Consider the following 25,101-nt stretch of genomic DNA (forward strand, 5'->3'; position numbering starts at 1 on the left):
CGGTGTCTGTGTTGTAGCAGTGTACTAGCAGCTAGCTGTTAGCACTAGCTAATGTCAACAACAGTAGCTAGTATGTTACTGTAGCAATGTTTACATTCAGTCATTTGGATGACTGTTAAAACCTTTCAGTCTCAAGTTTTTCCTTTACTGTATTTACTAGTTTACTGTAATTATGATCCGGCAGCTATTTACACTGGATCCAGTGTAAATAGCTGCCGGAGCCGACGTCCGAGCTTGCCGGAGCTAGCACGCTCGGGCAGGCTGGGACGTTGGCTCCGGCAGCTATTTACACTGGATCCGGTGTAAATAGCTGCCGGATCATAATTACAGTAAACTAGTAAATACAGTAAAGGAAAAACTTGAGACTGAAAGGTTTTAACAGTCATCCAAATGACTGAACGTAAACATTGCTACAGTAACATACTAGCTACTGTTGTTGACATTAGCTAGCTTGACCTTCAAAATGGCGGACACCGGGGCGTCATGTGACCCTGTGACGTCAGGTGAAAAACCTCAATAGAAATGGGTTCCATCTACATATCAAGCAACATGTGAACTGGTGCCTTTTGCTATTTTGGATTTTTGAAAAAAAAATATTTTTCAAATTTTTACATAAAAAATAGATTTTGACTTAGTTTCTAAGAGCAATGTTTGTTTCTGGAGCATATATCCAAAACTATTCGTGATACGGATTTGAAACTTGGGATACATGTTAACAAGGTGATGTAGATGTGCCTTTTCATACTAAGAAATTTGAGAAATTTTAATGTTTCATGTTTCCATGGAAACAATTTCAGACTAGTCTCTCAGGTTAGTATTAGGGGTAGGTTTTGTTTCTGGAGTAGAACTTGAAAACTATGAGTGGTATGGTCTTGAAAGTTGGTATATGTGTTGAATAAGTAATGTATTTGTGCTTTTTGATACTAAGAAATGTGAGAAATTTTAATTTTTAGCTTACCTGGACCAAAGGTCCAGTGGGTTTATGCCATGGGCTGCTGAGGTCAGTGTAAAGAGGTAGGGTTGGTTTCCGGCAGCAGAACTTGAAAAATGTGACAAATAATATCTTGAAACTTGGTATATAGTTAGTATATAGGGCGGGGGATATAGATGATTCTGTCTTCTTGTTACTTTTAGAGCAAAGAGCATAAGGCCCTACAGTAGATCTTGTCGTAATTTCTATTGAGCACAGATCTACTGATATAAATTATATCCATCAGTTTACAACAGTCACAGAGCAAAGGCTTTGTAACCAAGGATATCTCCTTTCTTATGCAAGTTATTGGTTCTAAGAATGTTATTCATTTACGCAGCCAACAGACATGTTCAATCTTAATTGATTCAATCAGAAAGAGCAAAGTTTATAAGGTGTAACATAACTGCTATTTTCAAGGTAACACTTGTCAGCACAAATCTGCAAGATCCTTTAAATTGTTCAGAAATGATTCATTAAATGATAAAATCAGTCTCAATTGAAAGCTAGAAATCTTACTTTCTTTTTTTTTTTTGCCCCAATCCCCACTAGACCTGCTTCTTTTGGCCTGCTGTCAGTCTCCTTTTCCTCTCTCTCTCTCCCTCTAATTGCTTGCTGGTGTTAAAACAATTAAACTCAGATAATCCAAAACTCCACACATGAGAAATAAATAATTAAATTCGATATATTCCATTGAGGGTGGCACGGTGGTGTAGTGGTTAGCGCTGTCGCCTCACAGCAAGAAGGTCCGGGTTCAAGCCCCGTGGCCGGCGAGGGCCTTTCTGTGCGGAGTTTGCATGTTCTCCCCGTGTCCGCATAGGTTTCCTCTGGGTGCTCCAGTTTCCCCCACAGTCCAAAGACATGCAGGTTAGGTTAACTGGTGACTCTAAGGCTACATCCACACGGCAACGAGATTTTTTTAAAAAAAATATCGCGTCCACATGGGCAACGGATCAGTAAAATATCAGGTACATATGGCAACACAACGCTTGCTGAAAACAATGCAATACACATGCCACACCTCTACGTGCGCTATAAGACGGTCCTATCGGAGACACCAGAACAATAGAAGAAGTAGACGCATGCGCATAAACCCCTTCTTCTGTAGCATCAGCCACATAAAGTTTTGATTATTAATCAGTAGCGTAAAACGAAAGACGCGGAAAGAGGAATGAATGGGGGTAGATGGAAGCCGGTACGCCAACATTCTGATATCCTCCAGAATTCTTTAATGGTCCGGAATAACTTGAATGCTACACGTTGATGGATTACTTTGTTTTTCTACGCCCTTTTTGAGGAATGTATTGTCGGACTTAAACCAACATCTGAAGAGGTGAGATCGCTCCTTTTTTTCCCCTATTTTTGCTAGCGGGATTGTTTTTGTTTTTGGAAAGCAGTGAAAATATTTTGTAAGCTCGTTTCATGAACCAAGTTATAGGATTTGCTGACAACTCGCATCGAGTTTGTTACACTTCAACCCGGCGTGAAGCACTGACAGTCATGTGGTTGTGACGTCATCGTAAACAAATCCGTTCTACTCATCCAGATGACTTTGCAATGGCGCCGTTGCCAGATTTTTCCACTCTGGAACCCGTTCTCAAAAGATTTCGTTTTGAGGCACCCAAAACGCCGGTGCCGTGTGGACGCCAGGCTGAAACGATAAACAATTTTATCAGATTCACCTGAATCCGTTGCCGTGTGGACAGGGCCTAAATTGACCGTAGGTGTGAATGTGAGTGTGAATGATTGTCTGTGTCTATGTTTCAGCCCTGTGATGACCTGGCGACTTGTCCAGGGTGTACCCCGCCTTTCGCCCGTAGTCAGCTGGGATAGGCTTCAGCTTGCCTGCGACCCTGTAGAACAGGATAAAGCGGCTAGAGATAATGAGATGAGATGAGATGAGATGAGATGAGATGAGATATTCCGTTGAACCGGCAAAATTTTCTCACCAGACCAGCCTTTCACAGAGCTGCTGATACTGGCGAATTTTCATATATCCATCTAATAATCAAGAAAATTAAGGACTTACGTGACACTGAACAATGATATATTGACAACTGTGATAGTGTATCACTTAATTATCATACTGGAACTTCATCATCCTGTTCCTTATCTAATTAACAGTAAGACACATGACCCTTTGTTTTCTCCACATAGTGTTCTCTTTATTCTTCCATTTTTTCTGATAATATTTACATGATTTTTGAGATTTTTCCTAGTAAAGTAACAGGCCAGTTTGGGCACAACACCAAATGAGCAAGAGTGCAGGAGGAGAAACAAGTGCCTGAGTGATGCAGTAACATGCTAATGGAGCACATTCCTCCTGCGTTTCTCATGACGGATTGAACTTAGTGAAGCAGTCAAGCGAAATGCTAATGAGCGCTGCATCAGTGAGCTGCGTTGTCTCTCAGGGGGTTTGGTGTTCAGGACCTTAAATTCACACACATTCCTTCAGTTTCAGTATAGAAAGAACTAAAAAGTATTTGAATTCATGCCCTGGTAATTGTCCATTTTTTGTGTGCAAAACAGTAGCTACCTAGTCAGCTAGTGATATTACAAAGTACATCAAAAGGTTGTCAGTGGAGGACCTAAACATGCATAGTTAAATTGTTGTTGTGGTTTTTTTTTCATAACTAAATATGGTTAAACCTTGCATACTTTTTCACAAGAAGTGGTTGTTTAACTAACATTACAACTGCCCAGTCACTTTTCTCAGAGCTTGTTAATCATGCTAATTAATTCCTCAAACATAAATACAGTAATGCTTAAAAGTTTGTGAGCCCTTTAGAATTTTCTATATTTCTGCATAAATATGACCTAAAACATCATCAGATTTTCACACAAGTCCTAAAAGTAGATAAAAATAACCGAGTTAAACAAATGAGACAAAAATATTATACTTAGTCATTTAGTTATTGAGGAAAATGATCCAATATTACATAACTGTGAGTGGCAAAAGTATGTGAACCTTTGCTTTCAGTATCTGGTGTGACCCCCTTGTGCAGCAAAAACTACAACAAAATGTTTCTGGTAACTGTTGATCAGTCCTGCACACTGGCTTGGAGGAATTTTAGCCCATTCCTCCGTACAGAACAGCTTCAACTCTGGGATGTTGGTGGGTTTCCTCACATGAACTGCTCGCTTCAGGTCCTTCCAGAACATTTAGATTGGATTAAGGTCAGGACTTTGACTTGGCCATTCCAAAACATTAACTTTATTCTTCTTTAACCATTCTTTGCTAGAACGACTTGTATGCTTAGGGTCGTTGTCTTGCTGCAGGACCCACTTTCTCTTGAGATTCAGTTCGTGGACAGATGTCCTGACATTTTCTTTTAGAATTCGCTGGTATAATTCAGAATTTATTGTTCCATCAATGATAGCAAACCGTCCTGGCCCAGATGCAGCAAAACAGGCCCAAACCATGATACTACCACCACCATGCTTCACATGCCCCTTTTCCACCAAAGCAGTTCCAGGGCTGGTTCGGGGCCAGTGCTTAGTTTGGAACCGGGTTTTCTGTTTCCACTGACAAAGAACTGGCTCTGGGGCCAGAAAAAACAGTTCCAGGCTAGCACCAACTATCTGCTGGGCCAGAGGAAAGAACCGCTTACATCAGCGGAGGGGGGGGGCAGAGTTGTTAAGACCAACAACAATAACAAGACCGTGAAAGATCGCCATTTTTAAGCGACGAGAAGCAGCAGCTGTACAAACGCGAAGTAATTTATTATTATTGTTGTTGTTGTTGCTGCTGCTGCTTCTACCGTGTTGTTTTTGCTTTGATATTCGCGCCAAGGATTATGCAAACGTAGAGCCATAACTTCCATATACAGCGATGTAACTGATGTATACAGCGACGTAATGACGTATGCAGCGACATAATGACGTGGCTCCGCTTAGCCCCGCGAGCTATGGAAAAGCAAACTGGTTCTCAGCTGGCTCGCAAGTTGAACGAGTTGTGAACCAGCACCAGCACTGGCTCCGAACCAGCCCTGGAACTGATTTGGTGGAAAAGGGTAGATGGGATAAGGTTCTTATGCTGGAATGCAATGTTTTCCTTTCTCCAAACATAACGCTTCTCATTTAAGCCAAAAAGTTCTACTTTGGTCTCATTCGTCCACAAAACATTTTTCCAATTGCCTTCTGGCTTGTCCACGTGATCTTTAGTAAACTACAGATGAGCAGCAATGTTCTTTTTGGAGAGCAGTGGCTTTCTCCTTGCAACCCTGCCATGCACACCACTGATGTTCAGTGTTCTCCATTAACATTAGCCAATGTGAGAGAGGCCTTCAGGTGTTTAGAAGTTACCCTGGAGTCCTTTGTGACCTTGCCTACTATTACACGCCTTGCTCTTGGAGTGTTTTTTATTGGTCGGCCACTCCTGGGGAGGGTAACAATGGTCTTGAATTTCTTCCATTTGTACACAATCTGTCTGACTGTAGATTGGTGGAGTCCAAACTCTTTAGAGATGGTTTGGTAACCTTTTCCAGCCTGATGAGCATCAACAACACATTTTCTGAGGTCCTCAGAAATCTCCTTTGTTCATGCCATGATACACTTCCACAAACGTGTTGTGAAGATCAAACTTTGATAGATCTCTGTTCTTTAAATAAAACAGGGTCCCCACTCACATCTGATTGTCATACCATTGATTGGAAACACCTAACTCTAATTTCACCTTCAAATTAATTGTTAATCCTAGAGGTTCACATACTTTTGCCACTCACAGATATGTAATACTGGATCATTTTCCTCAATAAATAAATTACAAAGTATAATATTTTTGTCTCATTTGTTTAACTGGGTTCTCTTTATCTACTTTTAGGACTAGTGTGAAAATTTGATGATGTTTTAGGTCATATTTATGCAGAAATATAGAAAATTCTAAAGGGTTCACAAACTTTCAAGCACCACTGTATGAGACAACTTTAAATTTAATCCATCCAGAAAGTGCAGAGAATGGTGACTGTAGCCCTCATGATTCTGAGGTTTGTGGCCAGAAAGGTGTAAAAAAAAAAAGATGACAGGTGTAATAATACACAAAAGCATTAAATCAGTAAAAGCAGTAAAATAATTTCCTGGTGCAGGCGTGATTTCTTTATATATATCACTTTTGATTGACAGATCAGATAAAATGTTTATGCAATGCAAAGTTAGAATTATTTTCTGAAGTCTCACGAGATCCCTCACTGTCTTCCATCCACCACCTGTTGATTAAGAAAAGCATGATGGTAGCAATAACAATTATTCTGAAGTAGTACAAAAAAGCTCTTAATTATGGATTCTTTTTAATAATTATAGTAATGTAACTCAAAGTGCTGTTAAAAATGTTGATGTTTGATACTTTCAGGCTCAATCCAGGCAAGATATGAGTCTCTAAATTATTGTCATTATCTTCATCGTTATTATGCAAATTATCATGACCTTAAAGATGGTCAAGGCAGTGAGCAAAGATGGAGGCTTAATGATTTGTTCTCTGCTTTCAGATGAGAGCAGAGCAATTAATTACTGGTAATTAATTTTACCTCCATTTTGAGCTTGTTGCTGTGGAACCTTATGTGTAATCCGGCTCATCTCAAATTGATGGGAACCCCTTTTATCCCTACTCTTCTGGAGGTAAGAAGGAACAATCTTCTTATTCATGGGCCTCCATGCTAACACGCACCACACACACACACACACACACAGAGAGAGAGAGAGAGAGAGAGAGAGAGAGAAGAGTCTGGCCCTGATTAATGGCTGCTAATTAGCAATGTTAATGACCAGGTGTGCGAATGCAGGCCAGCTCCTCTCAGCATGGAGCTGCTCCTCATTGAGAGACTTGCAAATTCATTCCCACTGACCTCTTCTCCTCGGGCCGGCGACCCACGATGCATCACTCTCTCATTACCCAGAGAGCTGAACGGAGGGAGGATGGGGCCTGAGAGTTGTCTGTGTTCCCGTTTCCAGCCTCCTGGATTGTATTAATTAAGCACAATCTTGGCCAAGATGGTAGGGGGCACTTGGGAATGGGGTGAGAGGAGGGAGGAGTGGTGAAAGGATGAGGGGATGAAGAGGAGGAGGAGGTAGAGGAGGTTCAGAGGGATCTGAGGGGATCCAGAGGGGAAACAGAAGCTGCAAAATCCTGGGTGTCAGAAACAACTCATGAATTTAAAGCTTTGTAGAGCTCATCAATGGTCAAGCTTTTAATTTACACACACACACACACACACACACACACACACACACACACACACACACACAGAGTGAGTGAAACAATCTTCACATAATGACTTTCTCATTTTGTCTCAAAGCTGATTTGCAAGCAGAATATTAAGAACAAACTTTTTAGTTGCCTCAGTATATACACTCTATGGCCAATACACTATACTCTACGACCAATAGTTTGTGGACACCTGACCATGACACTTATACGTTGAACCTCCAATTCTAAAACGATGGGATTAATATGGAGTTGCTCCCCCTTTGCTGTTATAACAGCCTCCACTCTCCTAGGAAAATTTTGAAGTTTGGCTGCAGGGATTTGTGCTGGAAAGCCAACTGCACACCAGGCCTCATTCAGCCTCAAGAGCTCATGAGACTCTTCATGAAACTCTTCAATCTGATGTTGGGTGAGGAGGCCTGATGTGCAGTCAGCTTTCCAGTTCATCCCAAAGATTGACATCAGGAATCTGTGCAGGCCACGTGAATACTTCCAAACCAACCCTGTCAAACCATGTCTTATTGGACTTTGTTTTGTACTCAGGGACATTGTCATACAGGAACAGGTTTATGCCCCTTAGTTCCAGTCAAGGGAAATCTTAATACTACACCATAAAAAGACATTCTAGATAATAATGTGTCTCTAAATTTGTGGTAAAAGTTTGGAACGTGCCACACATGGGGTCATGGTCATGCTTGCACAAACCTTTAGCCATATAGCGTGTCTTAAATTCTGGTGTCTTTTTGTGTTTGTTTTTCCACAATGCACACCTGAAAAAAAAATTTAACAGAATCATGACTTTTTTAGGTTTAGTAGTTTAAAATAAAAATATTCAGTAATTAATATAGCTACTTTCACCTATTAGATTGGTGTGTAACTCAGTCGCACTAGCGATTCATTATTTGGCAAGTTCATTATTATACAACCCCGATTCCAAAAAAGTTGGGACAAAGTACAAATTGTAAATAAAAATGGAATGCAGTTATGAGGAAGTTTCAAAATTCCATATTTTATTCAGAATAGAACATAGATGACATATCAAATGTTTAAACTGAGAAAATGTATCATTTAAAGAGAAAAATTAGGTGATTTTAAATTTCATGATAACAACACATCTCAAAAAAGTTGGGACAAGGCCATGTTTACCACTGTGAGACATCCCCTTTTCTCTTTACAACAGTCTGTAAACGTCTGGGGACTGAGGAGACAAGTTGCTCAAGTTTAGGGATAGGAATGTTAATCCATTCTTGTCTAATGTAGGCTTCTAGTTGCTCAACTGTCTTAGGTCTTTTTTGTCGTATCTTCCATTTTATGATGTGCCAAATGTTTTCTATGGGTGAAAGATCTGGACTGCAGGCTAGCCAGTTCAGTACCCGGACCCTTCTTCTACGCAGCCATGATGCTGTAATTGATGCAGTATGTGGTTAGGCATTGTCATGTTGGAAAATGCAAGGTCTTCCCTGAAAGAGACGTCGTCTGGATGGGAGCATATGTTGCTCTAGAACCTGGATATACCTTTCAGCATTGATAGTGTCTTTCCAGATGTGTAAGCTGCCCATGCCACATGCACTAATGCAACCCCATACCATCAGAGATGCAGGCTTCTGAACTGAGCGCTGATAACAACTTGGGTCGTCCTTCTCCTCTTTAGTCTGAATGACACGGCGTCCCTGATTTCCATAAAGAACTTCAAATTTTGATTCGTCTGACCACAGAACAGTTTTCCACTTTGCCACAGTCCATTTTAAATGAGCCTTGGCCCAGAGAAGATGTCCAGATCATGTTTAGATACGGCTTCTTCTTTGAACTATAGAGTTTTAGCTGGCAACGGCTGTTGGCACGGTGAATTGTGTTCACAGATAACGTTCTCTGGAAATATTCCTGAGCCCATTTTGTTATTTCCAATACAGAAGCATGCCTGTATGTGATGCAGTACCGTCTAAGGGCCCGAAGATCACGGGCACCCAGTATGGTTTTCCGGCCTTGACCCTTACGCACAGAGATTCTTCCAGATTCTCTGAATCTTTTGATGATATTATGCACTGTAGATGATATGTTCAATCTCTTTGCAATTTTACACTGTCGAACTCCTTTTTGATATTACTCCACTATTTGTCGGCGCAGAATTAGGGGGATTGGTGATCCTCTTCCCATCTTTATTTCCGAGAGCCGCTGCCACTCCAAGATGCTCTTTTTATACCCAGTCATGTTAATGACCTATTGCCAATTGACCTAATGAGTTGCAATTAGCTGTTCCTTTTTTGTACCTTCAACTTTTCCAGCCTCTTATTGCCCTGTCCCAACTTTTTTGAGATGTGTTGCTGTCATGAAATTTCAAATGAGCCAATATTTGGCATGAAATTTCAAAATGTCTCACTTTCGACATTTGATATGTTGTCTATGTTCTATTGTGAATACAATACCAGTTTTTGAGATTTGTAAATTCTTGCATTCCGTTTTTATTTACAATTTGTACTTTGTCCCAACTTTTTTGGAATCGGGGTTGTATATAATTTCTGTCATATCATTAATCCATTATCATTCTTTACATTTTTAAGATAAAGTTTGAGTTTCTTTGCCTGTTTGATTTCAATTGATTGTTTTTGTCAGCTAAAAAAGAACTCTAAAAAAGAGATAAAATTCATAAATTGTTTATTAATTACTTTTAATATGCATTTTTACTATTTAATATTTTTTAAATGCTTTTACTCCCCCCCCAATATTTTCCCAAACTAAAACATTTCTTTAATCATCTCACTTTGAAGTAAAAATAACATGGTAAAAGAAATGTGCATAGTGAAGTACAAAAGTTTGAATGCCTTCCCTTTAAAATAAAGAAATCCCCAAGATATTTACAGATGTTCTTTCTTTATTACAAGTAACAAAAGTTGTTTGTTAAGATATTATTATAATTATTATATTATATGATGGCGGCACGGTGGTGTAGTGGTTAGCGCTGTCGCCTCACAGCAAGAAGGTCCTGGGTTCGAGCCCCGGGGCCGGCGAGGGCCTTTCTGTGCGGAGTTTGCATGTTCTCCCCGTGTCCGCGTGGGTTTCCTCCGGGTGCTCCGGTTTCCCCCACAGTCCAAAGACATGCAGGTTAGGTTAACTGGTGACTCTAAATTGAGCGTAGGTGTGAATGTGAGTGTGAATGGTTGTCTGTGTCTATGTGTCAGCCCTGTGATGACCTGGCGACTTGTCCAGGGTGTACCCCGCCTTTCGCCCGTAGTCAGCTGGGATAGGCTCCAGCTTGCCTGCGACCCTGTAGAAGGATAAAGCGGCTAGAGATAATGTGATGTGATATTATATGATTGTTTCAGAATAAATTTTTGCTGTTTGTTTTGAATTTTTAAAAACTAATTTCTTATCAAAATTACTTTTTTTGTCAGTTATTTTTCCTTCTATGTGAAATGAAGTTAGTCATATGTGCCAATTTCATTTTTGAGCTATTATAGCTCAAAAGTTGTTTCTAGATATCAAGTGTTTCTTGATGGGTCCGGTATGGCAGGTTAATGAAATGTGTTGTTTCTAATGGTTACTTGATGGTAATCATCTACCCATGAAAGAACATTCTTATTGTAGATGTGCCAACATGAGTGGTGTATTTTAACATCAGAGGATGCTGTTATGAGATATAACTCACAAACATGCAAAAAGAGTCTAATCGCTTCTAGTGTTTATTAATAATTCCAAATGAAAATCTGATGGAAAACCTGACATTTCAATTACATAAGGGAAACCAGATTTTCTTTGCAGATTGTTTTTTTTTTCAAACTACACATGAGACAGCTAAATCACAATGAATAACTAAATGTCAGATAATTAGTTAATTAGATAATATTAGTAACTTCTTTATGCTGCCACCCACACTGCATGAGTGTAATGCAGGAATAAGCAGAGAGAGAGAGAGAGAGAGAGAGAGAGAGTTTGTGTGAAACGATTGACTACACACACACACACACACACACACACACACACACGGAGGTAGGATTTCGTGATAACCGGTGGCAGGACTAAGATGGCCTGCTTAATTCTCGTCCATTCTCGGGCCTGTGAGTGGGAAAGTAGCGTTTATCACACGGCGCGCCACTGAGCTAGTGTTCCCACACACTCTGGTTACATTATTATGGGGTTCGTGAACGTCGCTGGCCAATCGTGACCCTGGGTTCTGGTCACCTGACCCTGGGTAGGACAACATGGCGGAAACTCAATCTGTGCGATGGAGTTTCAGGCCGAACCCATTGATAGCCACCTCCTCTCTCACTGCACTGCAATTTTCAGCTTCAGTTTCACCTTTTGCTTTCATGCTTTGCTATTCGCTCCCAAGACCTTGTGTGTGTGAGAGCGAGAGAGAGAGAGAGAGAGAGAGAGAGAGAGAGCTTAGAGTGGACTGTTGTACTCAGGTGCTATGATGAAGCACCACCTAGCTGACATTACAGCCATCTTTGCAGAGTTTGTGCTTCTCAGTAACACTCTTTTACAGTGTCATTTCCTGCTGAGTGAAATCACTCTGTTGCTCTTCTAGCTAAACCCACAAGGGTGGTCGAGTTTCCACAATCCCAAAACAACTTGAGAATTATATTGGGAAAAATCCAATAAAACATGGAAAACTGGCTGCATTAGATTACTGAACCAAGATGCCCTTCAGTCTCATTACACATTATGTTTTACTATGAGATTTTTTTTGCTGAGGATGGATCCACTACTAGAGTAGGGGAGCTTGGGGAGACTTGGGATGGGGGAAACTTGGGACAGTTTGTATTCCCATTAATTAATTTCAACAAGTCAGGTTTTAGATTACAGTGGTGCTTGAAAGTTTGTAAACCCTTTAGAATTTTTTTTTTTATTTCTGCATAAATATGACCTAAAACATCATCAGATTTTCACACAAGTCCTGAAAGTGGATAAAGAGAACCCAGTTAAACAAATGAGACAAAAATATTATACTTGGTCATTTACTTATTGAGGAAAATGATCCAATATTACATATCTGTGAGTGGCAAAAGTATGTGAACCTTTGCTTTCATTATCTGGTGTGACCCCCTTGTGCAGCAATAACTGCAGCTAAACATTTCCAGTAACTGTTGATCAGTCCTGCACACCAGCTTGGAGGAATTTTAGCCCATTCCTCCGTACAGAACAGCTTCAACTCTGGGATGTTGGTGGGTTTCCTCCCATGAACTGCTCGCTTCAGGTCCTTCCACAACATTTCGATTGGATTAAGGTCTGATTGATTGATTGCTCAGGACTTTGACTTGGCCATTCCAAAACATTAACTTTATTCTTCTTTAACCATTCTTTGGTAGAACAACGTGTGCTCAGTCTTGCTGCATGACCCACCTTCTCTTGAGATTCAGTTCATGGACAGATGTCCTGACATTTTCCTTTAGAATTTGCTGGTATAATTCAGAATTCATTGTTCCATTAATGATGGCAAGCCGTCCTGGCCCAGATGCAGCAAAACAGGCCCAAACCATGATACTACCACCACCATGTTTCACAGATGGGATAAGGTTCTTATGCTGGAATGGAGTGTTTTCCTTTCTCCAAACATAACGCTTCTCATTTAAAGCAAAAAGTTCTATTTTGGTCTCATCCATCCACAAAACATTTTTCCAATAGCCTTCTGGCTTGTCCACGTGATCTTTAGCAAACTGCAGATGAGCAGCAATGTTCTTTTTGGAGAGCAGTGGCTTTCTCCTTGCAACCCTGCCATGCACACCATTGTTGTTCAGTGTTCTCCTGATGGTGGACTCATGGACATTAACATTAGCTAATGTGAGAGAGGCCTTCAGTTGCTTAGAAGTTACCCTGGGGTCCTTTGTGACCTCCTGACTATTACATGCCTTGCTCTTGGAGTGATCTTTGTTGGTCGACCACACCTGGGTAGGGTAACAATGGTCTTGAATTTCTTTCATTTGTACACAATCTGTCTGACTGTGGATTGGTGGAGTCCAAACTCTTTCGAGATGGTTGTGTAACCTTTTCCAGCCTGATGAGCATCAACAACACATTTTCTGAGGTCCTCAGAAATCTTCTTTGTTCGTGCCATGATACATTTCCAAAAACGTGTTGTGAAGATCAAACTTTGATAGATCCCTGTTCTTTAAATAAAACAGGGTGCCCACTCACATCTGATTGTCATCCCATTGATTGAAAAAACTATAATTTCACCTTCAAATTAACTGTTAATCCTAGAAGTTCACATACTTTTGCCACTCACATATACGTAATATTGGATCATTTTCCTCAATAAATAAATGACCAAGTATAATATTTTTGTCTCATTTGTTTAACTGGGTTCTCTTTATCTACTTTTAGGACTTGTGTGAAAATCTGATGATGTTTTAGGTCATATTTATGCAGAATTATAGAAAATTCTAAAGGGTTCACAAACTTTCAAGCACCACTGTACATCAGAAGTTAGATGTTGCCCCTTATGTGCTTTTTACATGGGCAGTGGGAACAAGTTTCCCCCAGAACAAATTGCGCCCATTTTCCTTTCACTCTCTATCAGTGGCAAACCAGAGTTTAGACAGGTAAACATAAAAGTGCGCATGTGTAAATCAGTGATCAGGAGCTTGTTTTTAACTTGATTTACTGTCCTCTTGCTGCTTATTTCTGTTTAAACGCTCAGTGAGTTGGCGGTAAGTCTAATTTTCACTTCCGGAAAACTGATTCACTCCGAGTGATGTGTCATTCAGGGAACGAATCGACTCTTTGAATCGGCCCTTTTAGATTAATTTTAAATTGAAAAAATGAACAATGATCTACATCTCCCCACAACTGGATGAGGGTAAGAACTTATTCTTTTGTCCAGTTATCACTGTGATTAGCTTGGGAATCGCTTGACTCCAATGTCTAAACGTGGAGAAGTTTGACAAGGAAAAGCACTTGAGAAGAACTGACCACTGAATTTACTGTGAAGCAGTCTTGTCTGGATGATAAATGACCTGGATGAACACTACAGCGCATGCATAAGCCCACCTACTTGCCACCGATTGAGTTTAGATGGTAAGCGGGAACAAGTTGTGCCTCGAACAAGACATTCCATAACAAGTTGCACTACTTTGTAAACTGGAGCAAGTTGCGTCCACCAGTGTCAAATTCTTCTGGAGCAAGTTGTGCTGAGATGGGCAGTTGTGTTGGGGCAACTTGTTCTGGGAACAACTTGTTCTGGCACAAGTGCCTGTGTAAAAGCAGCTTCAGGATGACTTTCAGCTACCCAGTTGCACTAACTATTTGTGGCTAACTGTGAGCTGTGAGAATGATATGTTCGCTGGAGGCATAATGTAAGTGACAAGTGACATTAGAACTGAAATTTTCTCAACTGTATGCAAAGTACACTCTTATGAAAGATGTGTTGAAACTGAAACAAATGGTGTTAATTTCTTACACATCAGTGGGTGAGTTTTGGGACAATGCTTGTATTAATTTTGACACATTCGCTGTGTAAATTATTTTAATACAATGAATGTGTCAGGAAGGTTTAAGATGTGTAAACGTGTAATATTAACACATTATGTGCTGTCCTTGTTGACAAACATTGTGTTAAAAACATGCCTAAAACCCTACACAAAAGTGTTATTTGACACAAAATTAGTTAATGACAATAAATGCACTATTTATGACTTCAGCACATTTATTTTCATAAAGTATTAACAATAAGATTCACAGAAATTAAACTGCAGAATATAACAAGTCAAATTCATAGAATAGAATTTTATTGAATTACAGCAGTAATAAAGGAAATGTCTGACGTTGCACAAAACAGTTATTTTTCCAATTTCATTCAGCAACATGACACATAATCACACCTTCTACATTTCACTTATTTCAAAAGTTTGTATCTTAGACTGATGTAGATCTGATCATCCAAGGATCCAGGAATCACTTGCTGACTGTAGTACAAACTGCTGTAAAATTAATACTCATTAAAACAGAAAGGTGTCAGCATTAACTTTTTCAGCAGTTTGTGGTACAGTAGCTCTTCTATTGGATTGGACCATATGGGCTACTCTTCATGTCCCATGTGAATCAATGAGCCTTTGACATCCATGACCCTGTTGTCGCTTCACTGGTCGTCCTTCCTTGGACCACTTTTGTTAGGCACTGCATACCGGGAACACCCCACAAGATGTGACATTTTGGAGATGCTCAGACCCAGTCATCTAGCCATCACAATTTGGCCCTTGTCAAAGTCACTCAGATCCTTACACTTGCCCATTTATTTTTCCTGCTTCCAACACATCAACTTCAAGAACTGACTGCTCTCTTGCTGCCTAATATATCTCACCCCTTTGACAGGTTCCACTGTAAGGAGATAATTAGTGTGATTCTTTAATGTTATGGCTGATTGGTATATATAGGGTTAGTCAAAATTATGTTAACACTTAAATAGTAGAAATCATTTATTCACAAAACATACATCATATGCGCAAGATGATTTACAGGATGGTCTCAACCTGTTCGCCATTGTGTTCAACACACAAAAACCAGCGAGCAACGGTACCATTTAAAGCCTGAACATACATTTCGTGGGGAATAGATGATATCACAGTCTTTATTTTGTCCTTGAGGTCATTGATATCATGAACATTCCTGCTATACACACGCTCCTTCATCATACCCCATAACCAGAAATCAGAGGGTGTCAAATCAGGGGAGTGTGGAGGCCATGACAATGGTCCACCGTGACCTATCCATCGACCTGGAAATGTGTGGTCGAGATATGGCCCATGGCGTACGTCTGTCTGCAGGAGAAAAATAATCCATTAGTGTTAACATAATTTTGGCTAACCATATATGTGTGTATGACTGTATGAATGTGTAAATTGAGAATGCCCAAATACTGCCTTATCACATACCTATTGGTCTGCTCAAAAATTAACTGACTTTTTTTTTTAAATCTCAATTTACATCGTTATTTTCTCACAAATATACTGATTTAAAACCACAAATAAACTCCAAACTGCAATATTACCAACACAATAACCATCACTAACATTAGCTAATGGCCCTTTTCCACTACCCTTTTTCAGCTCACTTCAGCTCGCTTCAGCTCACTTCAGCCCGACACGGCTCGCGTTTCGACTACCTTATGGCCCTTTTCCACTACCCTTTTTCAGCTCACTTCAGCTCGCTTCAGCTCACTTCAGCCCAACACGGCTCGCGTTTTAACTACCTCAGAACAGCACGACTCAGCTCGCTTCAGCCCTGCTTAGCACCCAAAACTTGCACGGTTTTGGAGTGGGGCTGAAGCGAGCCAAACCGAGCTGAGTGAGGCTGGGGGCGTGAGCAGACACTCCCCTGTGCACTGATTGGTGAGGAGGAGTGTCCTCACATGCCCACACACGCCCCACGAGCACGCTGGGATCTGTAAACACCGCAAACCCGGAAGAAGAATAATTACGAATTATGAGAATTTCTGAAGCCTTATGCGCCTCGCCTCATCTATACGCTCTTGCCAGTATCTGTTGGTGTTGTCGGTGACAACAAGCCACAGCACCAAGACCAGCAACACTAACGACTCCATGTCCTCCATGTTTATTGTTTACTATCCGGGTCGTGAGACTACCGCTTAAAAGATCACTGATGTCACTGTTTGCGCTGCTTAACGACATCACGTGACGTCCACCCACTTTCGCTAACTCCACCCAATGTGTCCACCCACTTCCAGCCAGCACGGTTCAGCGCAGTTGTAGTCGAAATGCAACTTCAGTAGCCCCGCTCAGCTCGACTGAGCCCAACTCAGCACGGCACGGCTCAGCCCAACTCAGCTGCGTTGGTAGTGGAAAAGCGGCATTAGAACAGCACGACTCAGCTCGCTTCAGCCCTGCTTAGCCCCCAAAACTCGCACGGTTTTGGAGTGGGGCTGAAGCGAGCCAAACCGAGCCGAGTGGGGCTAGGGGCGTGAGCAGACACTCCCCTGTGCACTGATTGGTGAGGAGGAGTGTCCTCACATGCCCACACACGCCCCGCGAGCACGCTGGGATCTGTAAACACCGTAAACCCGGAAGAAGAATAATTATGAATTATGAGAATTTCTGAAGCCTTATGCGCCTTGCCTCATCTATACGCTCTTGCCAGTATCTGTTGGCAACAACAAGCCACAGCACCAAGACCAGCAACACTAACGACTCCATGTTTATTGTTTACTATCCGGGTCGTGAGACTACTGCTTAAAAGATCACTGATGTCACTGTTTGCGCTGCCTAACGACATCACGTGACGTCCACCCACTTTCGCTAACTCCACCCAATGTGTCCACCCACTTCCAGCCAGCACGGTTCAGCGCGGTTGTAGTCGAAATGCAACTCTGACAGCCCCGCTGAGCTCGACTCAGCCCAACTCAGCACCGCATGGCTCAGCCCAACTCAGCTGCGTTGGTAGTGGAAAAGCGGCATAAGTTAACCATGGTAGCTAGCCTAGCATGCAAGTTTTGTAGCTAAAAATTGCCATGTCATCTTCTGCAAATCTCACTGTGAACAGCTCAAATCCACTAAGCTGAATTTTGTGACATTACAGACTAAGATTACTCTGTATGTGTCTCCACCCCAAATCTGTTTCATAATGAGAAAGTGCTGAGAAAGTGTATTATATTTCATATTTCACCCAAACCATAGGTATATATCTAATCAGAATGTGTTACTTAATCAGAGCTAACCATTTAAAAACCCTTTTAAGTTTTGAAGTTTTCTTTTCCATGATAGAATTTCAAGCTCATATAAACAATATTTTTGAAATACTAATTATCAAAATGAAGCATAATACCAGGTGAAATAAAGTGAGTTCTCAGATGTTGTTAAAGATGATCTCCTCTTCTGGTCAGCGTGGGTGAATGAGTGATTGAACGAATCATTGACAAGCTTCCTGTTTGGCTGAAGTGAAACTCGAGCCACTCTTGTCGCTTTAAGCTCTGTTGGCAAAGAGTTCAGCTGAACTTGATGGCTAATTCTCATGGCTCTGTGACCCTGTGTGAAAGCAGATAGCCTTTTCTGAAGGGGGGGCCCTCTGTCTACCCTGCATGTGAAATGATTGGGATGCAGGTTCACACCCATTGGCTTATCAGTATTGAAGGAAGTAAAGTATTCTGCCTTGCTGTGATTAGTATGGAAATCATATTTTATATTTGTTTCTCCTGTTTCTCCTGACTGACTACTGTTACTAACAGTATTAACCAGTGAATAAGGGAAGACATATTTGTGTATTTTTATTAATTATATGCTAATGTGCATGCAGAGAACGTGCATGCAGGTCAACATTTAATTCACAATTTGGAGTTTCCATAACATTAATCATGGCTTAATATAAATATATAATAATGTATAATTATTATATATTTATAGTTCTTAACATTATAGTTTATAATGATTATAATACTGAAATTATTTTACAATTATTATTGTAAAACTTTGTAAATGATTTTAGTGTTTTAAAATAAAATTTGCATCCTTATAAGACTTTTTTTGTAATTTTTAGATCAAAACCAATCTAAATGTAATTGATTTGTTCATGCATCTCAATGCTCTAAATCCACATGCTATCCATGAGTCTCTTTGCGATCTGAAATCATCATGGCTATAAACAACAACTAGCCAGGAATGGAAGAAGTACAGTGACATTGTATTTAAGTAAAAGTTAAGTTAATTAAAAGTAGAAATATTGAAACAAATATGTACATGAGTTTTGGCACAGTGTTGCAGTGGTTAGCACTGTGACCTCACAACAAGAAGGTTCTGGGTTGGAACCTACTGGTTGACTGGAGCCTTTCTGTGTAGTTTGCATGTTCTCTTTGTGGCTGTGTGTGTTTCCTCCCAAAGACATGTGGATTAGGTCAACTGGCTCCTCTAAATTGCCCGGAGGTGTGAATGTGAAAGGTTGCCTGTCTGTCTGTGATAGACTAGCGACCTGTCCAGGGTGTATCCCGCCTTTTGCCCAATATGAGTTGGAATTGGCTCCAGCTCATGTGTGAGACCCAATGGATAAGCAGTTTAGACAATGAATGAATGTACTTTAGTGAAATAAAAAAAAAATCAACTTTTGAACATACTTAAGTATTTTTAATGGATAAAAAGAGTTGACCACAACTTCATCATGCCCAATCCTGCACAATGAGCTACTTTGCTAAGCAAACAGGCCTAGGGAAAATATTCTGCTAACTCAAATCATCCTTGCTGGTTATAGTGTTTAACCATTTTGAAATGAATGCTAAAGCAACATTAGCAATGAAATCAAAACTTAATTAACTGGCTAATTTAAAGTTAATGCAACATACATTTTAAAATTTGATTATATATTTTAAAGGCTTATATTTAATTTTTAGGTAAGACACTGTATATCTAGTAACCCAAGCAAAATACTCCTGACTATGAAAAAAAAAACCCAAGGAAAAAATAGAAAAAAGAAATATTACACCATTTGAAGTTGCTTTTGTATTTTGAAGGTCAAAATGAAAATATAAGGCATTGTAAAGAAAGCATAGATAGTTTTTTCCCCTCTTGAACTTTATTAAATTTGAGTAAGACTATGAGAATTCAGTTTCAGTACTACTTGAGTAAAGCTCAAATCTTCTGATATAAAAGTGCAGTACAAAAGTACAATTATTTTGTTTATAACAATTTTCCAATTAGCTCATGCAAATACCTCATTTGAACCCAAATTGTTTTTTCACCTGATTTTAGACATAATCTTATTTTCACAGTATTTTTTTGTAGATGCAAATTGAACTTCTAATTTTGAAGCATCACAATGTCATCAAGACCTCTTCAGTTTTCTTTATGACTTCCTACATTCCTGCGCACATTGTGTATATTTTCACCATCTTTTACTCAATAAATTCAGCTGAATGCCATAGAGGAAATAAGTGACAGGATACAGAATACACGGCAGTCTGTCTGTCTGTCTGTCTGTCTGTCTATCTATCATGATATAATTCCTGTTTTCGAATTGTTTTCCACGAGTCTCTCTGTATCTGCACTTAAGACTACACCTTTTTATCTGTTTTTCATCAATAATTTTCCACTGTTTTTTTAAAATGTATTTTTCACCTTCCCTTCTGCTGCATTTTCATTTTCTAAAATAATGCCTTTTTCCCGCCCAAAGACAGCAAGCGGGGGCCATATCCACATCGGATGTGCCTTAATATCTACACATCTTCGGCTAAAGTATATAAATCATTTATCATAGCTTTATTTGTGATAAGTGTAAATTAGTTAGCTCTCTGATGGGCATAATTGTAGCTTTAGAGGTTTGCATCCACACTCTAGAGAGGGTGAGTGAGAGTAGCGTAGTCTCTTCTTGGGGAAAGTCTGGATGCCCTAGGTGGAGTTAGCAATCTCCCAACTCTGGCATTAGAGCCCTCACAGTGAGTCAAAAGGGTGATGACTCAGTGGCATAATTGCAAAGCCAAAGCTAATGCTAAAGCTTGCCCATGGGAGCAAAACTCCCCTGGGCTTCACATGTCAAACAAGTTTGCTCTCCTCAGTGAAGCACCCACTGAGAAACCTGAAATAGCTCTGGTTATAGGAGAATCTATCTTAAGGCATGTGAAATTAACTAGGCCTTTAGGGATAAATAAATTAATTAGGGATAAAATTAGTTCATATGTTTAAAGTCTTTATTTTTCTGTACCGCTGCTTTGCAACAGTGTCTGTTGTTAAAAGCACTATACAAATTAACTCACATGACTTTAAGAGTATAAACAAAGTTATCAGCAGTGTTGCCAGATACTGCTGACGTTTTCCAGCCCAAAAACATGTTCAAATCCGCCAAAATGCACTTAAAACCGCCCAATCTGGCAACACTGGCAGTTCCGTGTTCACAAGTTCCGTGCTCAAGCTGTTAGGCTTGCTCTAACAGACTGTATGGCTACAAACTGTCCTGCGCAGACCACTGTTTTGTAAGACAACTTATTTTGCACAATTGTATATTTTTCTAAAGTCCATTTTTTGCTTACAAAAACATTTTTTTTTGCTTACAAAAAATATTTTTCTAAAGTCCATTTTTTGCTTACAATTTAACTTATGTCTTAATAAACACATAAAAAGTTCAATTGTTTTGTTTTTATTGACCTTCTTCAGATGTTGGACATCTATACACACACACACACACACACACACACACACACACACACACACACACACACACACACACACACACACACACACAAATGCAGTGACTTGTTTATGCACACAATTCACAGCTATGCAACAGCTGTACAGATGTATTTGGTGATACAGTAAGTGAGCTAAATTTTAACAGTGCAAACAATGCCACAAAAAGAAAAGATTCATGCCGACCGAGGCTGTTGTGTTTCCCGCTTGTGGTCTCGTCACTCGTCACTTCCGGAAGGGGCAGTGCTGAAGTAAGTAGCTTGAATACGTAGCTCAATAGGGTATACATGCACTAAGTAGCTCGGCAGAAATCGCATAATCTAGGTCGTGTAGCTCGAGTCCGAGAAATCAAGTTCGGTTCAATTTCAGCCAAATTAAGGTGTATACATGGCATTTTGAACTTCGATTTCAGTTGAGCAACAGCAGAAATTCGATTTTCTCTATGTGCATGTAAACGCACTGAATGTGGGCTTTACATATAATTGGAGAAGTTTTGAGGGAAAGGCTGGGCTGTTAGGGCGAGGCAATATCCATCCCACTCCAAAAGGTGCTGCTCTTATTTCTTGTAGCATAGCCCATTGTCTCAGAACAGGCCTAGTTAACTTATAACAATCCAGAGCCAAGGTCAGGGAGCAGACAAACAAGCTAAACTGACTATCTGCTAGCTGCCTTGAGTCGTCAGTCAGGTTTCACTATATTGAGGCCAAGTTTACATTAGACCGTATCTGTCTCGTTTTCTTCGCGGATGCACTGTCCGTTTACATTAAAACGCCTGGAAACGCTGGGAAACGGGAATCCGCCAGGGTCCACGTATTCGATCCAGATCGTGTCTGATCCGGTGCTGTGTAAACATTGAGAATACGCGGATACGCTGTGCTGAGCTCTAGCTGGCGTCGTCATTGGACAACGTCACTGTGACATCCACCTTCCTGATTCGCTGGCGTTGGTCATGTGACGTGACTGCTGAAAAACGGCGCGGACTTCCGCCTTGTATCACCTTTCATTAAAGAGTATAAAAGTATGAAAATACTGCAAATACTGATGCAAATACTGCCCATTGTGTAGTTATGATTGTCTTTAGGCTTGCCATCCTTCCACTTGCAAGTGGTAAGTGACTTGCGCACAGCGGCTCAGTCCCGAATCACTGCTCGTGCACTACACTCGCGCGCTCTGTGAGCTGCGCAGGGCCGGAGTGCGCACCCTCCAGAGGGCACTCGCTGTTCAGGGCGGAGTGATTTGGAGCGCAGCCGCTGAGGAGGAAGCGATGAGCCGCACTGACACATTTCAACTTACGTACCGAATTAGTCATGTGATTAGCGTATCCGTGTATTGGCATTGCTATGTGCACGCGAATCGTGTATTGGCGTTGCTGTGTGCACGCTAATAGTTTTTAAAAACGTTAATCTGATGATCCGCTGATATGGTCTAATGTAAACCCCACCTGAGACTGTGTCTGTTCCCCAAGCTAAATAAAAATATAGAAATACTCAGAGATTTTGTTTTGTATCTGAATCAATACAAAATTAGGTTCTACTGATTGTACAGCTACTGCCAGCACCTTTGATCTACAGGTGGGCCTGTTAAATATTAAATCTCTTACATCTAAAGTGCTAATTGTTAATGAAATTATTACTGACCAGCAGTTTGATGTACTGTGTTTAACAGAAATGTGGATTAAACCAAATGAATATATAGCATTAAATGAAGCTAGTTATGTACACCAGCTTCTTCTAACTGGCAGAGGAGGAGGCGTCACAGTTATTTATAATCATTATCTAGACATCACACAAAAATCTGAACATAAATTCAATGTGTTTGAAGTTTTTTATACTAACATGACATATTAGCCAAAAAAAAAAAATCTACCCAGTGGATTCTGCAAATTATTATTTGCAGGTACCCAGGGCGGGCAGCACAGTGGTGTAGTGGTTAGCACTGTTGCCTCACAGCAAGAAGGTTCTGGGCTTGAGCCCAGTGGCCAACGGGGGCTTTTCTATGTGGAGTTTGCATGTTCTCCTCGTGTCTGTGTGGGTTTCCTCCAGGCACTCCATTTTCACCCACAGTCCAAAGACATGCAAATTAAGTTAATTGTTGGCTCTAAATTGACTGTGAATCTGAATGTTTGTAACGTGTCTCCCCTGCGATGATCTGGTGACTTGTCAAGGGTGTACCCCACCTCTTGCCCATAGTTAGCTGCAGTGGCGGCTGGTAGTCTTTCAAACAGGGGAGGCTGGTCGGTTACGATATTTCCAGATTTTAAAAGAAAAAACATCAATTTTGCCCATACTCTTGCCTCTGATCTGGCTGATTGTTGGCAGCATCACAAACTGTGAAATAACAGGTTCTTTTGGCCCATTAGCCTACTGTCCAATATACATGATGGTGGTGTTGGGGGGGAGGGGTATATTTTAACATTTTATATTTTAAAATTGTGGCATGTTGTTTAAAAATTGATCATTATTGAAAGCAGCTCTTTGTCAGGAACCTCAGCAGTAGAGCTGGGTGCCACACATTTCATTCAATGACACTTTCCCTATATTTTACTTATTTTGACTGAGAAATGTTTTATTGACAATTTTGATAACCCTTCACTTTTAATCCAGGTCTGTAGTGTGAAATGTTCTCGGCTGTGTTTTTGTTTAAAAATGTTTTCCAAATTGTAGCTGTGTTTAATTCATATCCAGAGAAATATATTCCAATATAATATACTCAGCATAACCATTTTAAATAGATTCTATATTTTTGGTCCATCCATGACATATTACTAAAGTAGCCTATTTACTGTTGTTGATGTGGGTCACTTGCTGTTAGCCAATTCACTTTCTCGTACCAGGAGAGCTGAAAGGAACGAGTATTATTCCCTACCTTTTTCACCAAGTCAATTTGAGGCGTTGGTCTACCCTGCTCTTTAATTTTAATTTTTTCCTCGAAAGGAAGACTGGCAAATTGCTTCGCCAAAATTAAATGAGCAATGCTTGGCATCCGTGCGCAGCTTTCTTGCTAGCTGACTAGCCCCCTCAAGTTCAAGTTCAGTCACTCAAATAAACAAAATTTCTGGAACTAAGATAGCAAACTTGACAACACTATATTTACACTTTATTTACAATGAAAATATATACAAACTAAAAAAACTGGTAGAAACCGTATGTAATGAATGAAATCGAAATGTAAGCTGATCTCTTACAATAGACCACAGCACTTGCGAATCCGCATGGGACTGAACTGAGATTCACCACTGCCTGTCTATATTGGAAATGAGCTGTCAATCAAAGAAAATGTCCGGCTGCTTTCACCAATTACCAGTCTCCTCGCGGAAACTGCCATGTCCCTCCCATGTGAGGCTGGGAGTCCATAGGCGGGCATTTTCGCAGTATTTGTCCAATAACCATCTTGCATTTTGAGATTGAAAAGCGCATAGCTCCTAAATGCCATTGAAGTCCACTGAGGCTGCGCTGCATCGCGATGTCACAAGGGGGAAAAACTCACGCACACATTAAAGTTATAAGGGAATGATTTCGCACTGTAGTGGGTTGAGCACATATATTTCTATGATTCTGGATCTGAAATAGCAATGTTATAAGGTTGGCTATAACATAAGCCTAGCGCAATTCATCCTACACGATGTTCGTCATTTTTAGAGGAGGCTGAGCCTCCCTTGTTGTCTTAGAGCAATCGCCCGTGGTTAGCTGGGATAGGCTACAGCCTGCACAGGATAAGCAGTTACGGATAATGGATCGATGGAGGTACCCGGATTCTGAATTTCTTTTTGAATTTGCAGATTTCATCTCGTACCTGGTTGTTTCTTTAGACAAAGTCTT

Source organism: Neoarius graeffei, chromosome 15, assembly GCF_027579695.1.
Source record: "Neoarius graeffei isolate fNeoGra1 chromosome 15, fNeoGra1.pri, whole genome shotgun sequence".
NCBI lineage: Eukaryota > Metazoa > Chordata > Actinopteri > Siluriformes > Ariidae > Neoarius > Neoarius graeffei.